The sequence below is a fragment of the Schistocerca gregaria genome, chromosome 2, assembly GCF_023897955.1.
Source record: "Schistocerca gregaria isolate iqSchGreg1 chromosome 2, iqSchGreg1.2, whole genome shotgun sequence".
Taxonomy (NCBI): Eukaryota; Metazoa; Arthropoda; class Insecta; order Orthoptera; family Acrididae; genus Schistocerca; species Schistocerca gregaria.
This window is the reverse complement of record NC_064921.1, coordinates 939,123,087-939,127,466: the sequence shown is the minus strand read 5'-3', so window position 1 is coordinate 939,127,466 and position 4,380 is coordinate 939,123,087. Positions and strand designations below refer to the sequence as shown.

The following is a 4,380-nucleotide window of genomic DNA, read 5'->3' as shown; positions in this document are numbered from 1 at the left end:
AGATTTTCAGCGGAGTATGCGCTCATGTGAAACTTCCTGGCCGATTAAAACTGTGTGCCGGACCGAGACTCGAACTCGGGAACTTTGCCTTTCGCGAGCATGTGCTCTACCAACGGAGCTACCCAAGCACGACTCACGGCCGGTCCTCACAGCTTTACTTCCGCCAGTTCGAGTCTCGGTCCAGCACAGTTTTAATCTGCCAGGAAGTTTCATATCAGCGCAAACTCCGCTGCAGAGTGAAAATCTCATATCGGAAACATCCCCAGGCTGTGGCTAAGCCATGTCTCCGCAATATCCTTTTTTCAGGAGTGCTACTTCCGCAAGGTTCGCAGGAGAGCTTCTGTGAAGTTTGGAAGGTAGGAGGCGAGGTACTGACAGAAGTAAAGCTCTGAGGATGGGGCGTGAGTCGTGCACGGGTAGCTCAGTTGGTAGAGCACTTGCCTGCGAAAGGCAAAGGTCCCGAGTTCGAGTCTCGGCCCGGCACACAGTTTTAATCTGCCAGGAAGTTTCATTAGCAAGTGTTTTCCTTTTCAATAAAAGGAGAACTATGGGACTTAAAATCGATGGTCATCAGTCCCCTATAACTTAGAACTACTTAAACCTAACTAACCTAAGGACATCACACAACACCCTTTTCAATATTATTGTTTATTTTTGGTTCTTCTAAAGATCTCATTAATTTTGAGAGAATATCGTCTACTTATGGGCCTTCTTTTGTCTTACGTCCTCCAGTTCTTTTCAGCTTTTTCTCACAGTATAGTATCTTTCATCTCATATTCAAGATTCTTTCCTTTGTATCGCTCCTTTATATATTCTATCCACCATTCAACCTTCTCTTTCTCCGTTAGTACTGGGTTTTCATCTGAACATTTAATATTCATACAGGCGTTTCTGTTTTCTCCAAACGTTCATTTAATTTTCTCTTCCACGGCTTTTATCTTTCCCATAGTGATTCATGCTTGTACAGGTTTTCGTTTCCCCTCTAGTCATTCCTGCTTCGCCGTATAGCATGTATTTATGCTTTTCCACCAGCTTCATTTGGTACATGTTCTTTTCTTTCATCGATTAAATTCAATCCATTACTTGTCGTACCAGGATTTCTACTGGGTCTCATCTTTTTGCCTACTTGATACTGTAATACCTTCACCATTCTGTCTCTCAAGGCTACCCATTAATCTTCTGGGGTGTTCCTCACCCATGTTTCAGTCAATCTTTGCCTAATACTCGCTACGAAACTCTCAACAACCCCTGGATCTATCAATTTATCTAGGTCTCATATCCTTAATTTCCTACCTTTCACGAAATTCTTCAGCTTTAATCTGCAATTGATAGCCAATACATTACAATCAGAGTCCACATATTCGTCTGGAAATGGTGTGCAATTTCCAATCTGTTTTCGAAATCTCTGTGTTACTGTCATGTAATGTATGTGAAACGTTCCGGTGTCTCCAGGCTTTGTCGTGTATACAACTTTCTCTCGATATTCTTAAAGGAAGAATTTGTAATACATAAGGGCAGTCAACTTGAAACGAGACAGATAGAAAAAAGAAGTAAACTGTTTATTATTCCAAAATTAATCGCCAAGACTCTTCCATTGTGACACAAGACGGTCAATGCCTTCATGGAAAAATGTTTACGATTGTCTACGGAACCACGGCTGTACTCTTTGTCCAAAGTAAATCGACGGCGACGAATGTATTTCATCAGGGTTCAAAAATACGCAAATCGCTCAGGGAGAGATCGGGACTGTGTGGAGGACGTGTAAGTGCTTCCTAGTGAAACTCCTGCAGCACATTCGCAACAACCTTGGCTACATGTGGACCCTAAAGAAAGAAATCCGTGGCTGTCGATTTGCTTCGGACAAACACGTGCACACCTGGTTGCATTCACGTTCATTGAGAACGCCGCAAACATTTTTCCAAGAAGGCAGTGACGGTTTTGTCTCACAGTAGAATAAATGTGTTAACAGTGTGATTACTTTTGAAATAATAAACAATTTAGTAATTTTTTCCATCTGTCTCCTTTTAATTTGACTCCCACTTATACATCGTGACCAGAAACAGTGGAAAAAGCTTGTTATGGTGTTGTAGGGGAGGTTGTGCTGAGAAATCACTATCGAGAAAAAAATTCGATACATGGCGCCATTTCCGAGTTATTTATCACTGAAGTTAGTCAATCAGATCGGTGCGCGAGCAGAGTCAAACAGACACAGCGTCGCCAAACTTGTTCTTCATTTGGTTTCCTCAAACCGAAAAAAACGTAGCTTTTGATCGGTTAGCTTAGAATTATAACTTCCGAAAAAGGTACATTTAAACTGGTAATGAGTATTTCGACAAGTGGCAACTCACGAACCCACAGATGTCTGTGCATTACCGCATTTTAGGGCATGCAAATGCTTGAATTCGCTCGCACCGCGATCTGATTAGCTAACTTAAATGCTAAATAGCTCAGAAGTGGCGCAACGTATCGAATTTTTTTGTTAACAGTTACGTATTTGTCAGCACAATCTCCCCTGTAACACCACTACAAGCATTTTCAGACTCTTTTTGACCACCCTGTCCAAAATTGTACCAAGCTGCTTCCCCTTTCTTTCCTTTCCCCCAATCCATGATCTATGGCTGCTTTTCATCTCTTTCTTTTCCTTCTGTCGAATTCCATTCCCCAATCACTATTAAATTTTTGTATCCCTTAAAAATGACTAATTTTATTTATTTGATCATACATTCTCTAAATATTCTCACCATGTGCTTCTGATAGTTAGAAAGGCGCTACAGGGTCGATACGACCGAGAGACGAAGAGGGAGAGGGAAGTAGAGTGGAAAAGAGAGAGAGAGCGGGTGGGGTGGGAATTTAACGTGGGCAGTGAAAAATAACAGTGGAACATGACAGCGCAGTATACAACTCAGGCGTTAGGACAGTCGGTAGAATCTCGACGTGTGGCTGCAGACTGCGAGCTGGCGTATTATCTTTCTATCGTACAAATCACGAAACTGAATTACACTTCGCGCATAATAAATGTTATAGTCTCTAACTGAGGCTCTCACTATTCCTCTTAGTGAATTGTTGGTATAATACTGATGCCGACATGGATCCTAGCACGAGGTGGATTTTTTGGAGACATTTGGCATTACGAGAAGCCGGCTTGGAGAGCTCGAGGCAGTGGTGAGTACTTTTACAGCGAGAGACCGTCAGTCTATCAGGCAAGGAATGCAGGTAGGCTGGTGGCTGGATACCAGGTGTGCAGTTCTTCCGAGACCCGAGTGTCTTGTTGGCTGAAGGGTGGAGATGGTCCAGTGCCACCTAAAGTGAACGAAAAGAAATATCAATGTTATATTTTCAACGAAACTATGGTATGGACCTAGACAGTGATACAATTAAAACAAAGTACACCAGAAAAGTCCCAGCGATGGAATGAGTTCATTACAATTGTTTTCATTAGCATAGATTATAAAATTAATAACAACTGAACAACGGAGCGATTTGATCGTATTAAATATCAAATAAAGGCTGAAGACATCAGTAAACACCACAAGAAGGTACTTTTCAAACTACATGTATGAGGGCTGCCTGTTTTTATTTCTTTCCTTTCATTTTTATTCAGCTTTCGACCGGTCACGTAACGAAAACCGCACCGCAGTGAAAAACAACAACAAAAATTTATTGACGACATGGTATTGACAGCTACACCTCCCAGTCGCTTCCGTACACAGACTCCGCTCTAACTTAGACATCTGTCGTAGTGTGGTACCAGCTTCCCCAATATGCTCTTCGTAGAGGGCAGCCGCCTGTGATTTCCGCCAGTTCCCCAAGCTGCTTTACAGATTGTTGTCTCTGCCAAAATGCTGACTTCATAGCCAGTGTATCATGTGAACGAAGAGGTGAAAATCAGATAGAGCCAAGTCAAGTGGGTGATCAAATATTCCCACCGAAAACGCTGCAGGAGCGTCTTCGTTGCGCTTGAACTACGCGGCCGAGAATTGTCAGGGAGGAGGAAACACATCACAGTTACATTATGCGGGTTGCATAAAATCAGGCGAAACTCCTTGGTGGGAGACAGTATTTTGTAGGTATCTTTACGTGCTCACTGTGCGCTCATAACTGAAAACTGTGATGTGACGCAACAGTTGGGCATACCAGAGACAAACAGGTCACCGTCATATGAAGGAGGATGATTTCATCAGATCCTTACTTAGTCTTCCTAGTAGGGTTGTACTCACACTTTGCTATTTGATATGCTTAAATTAATTAGTTATGTAAATGATTCTTAACAAAATTGGATGAAAGCGCCATGCAGGAGAGACTTATGATGAATAAAATACGTAAATGAACGACAGTCCAACTGAAGAGTTGAAGGATACATGTTCTTCTAACTGGCCATAT

The 4,380-nt window shown here is 42.2% G+C and overlaps 1 non-coding gene across 1 annotated transcript; it reads left to right on the top strand.

The window, feature by feature from the left end:
• The first annotated feature begins 409 nt into the window (after window positions 1–409).
• Trnas-cga (transfer RNA serine (anticodon CGA)) lies at window positions 410–484 on the top strand. The gene has a single exon. It is a non-coding gene; the product is annotated as a tRNA-Ser (tRNA).
• Window positions 485–4,380: the final 3,896 nt, after the last annotated feature.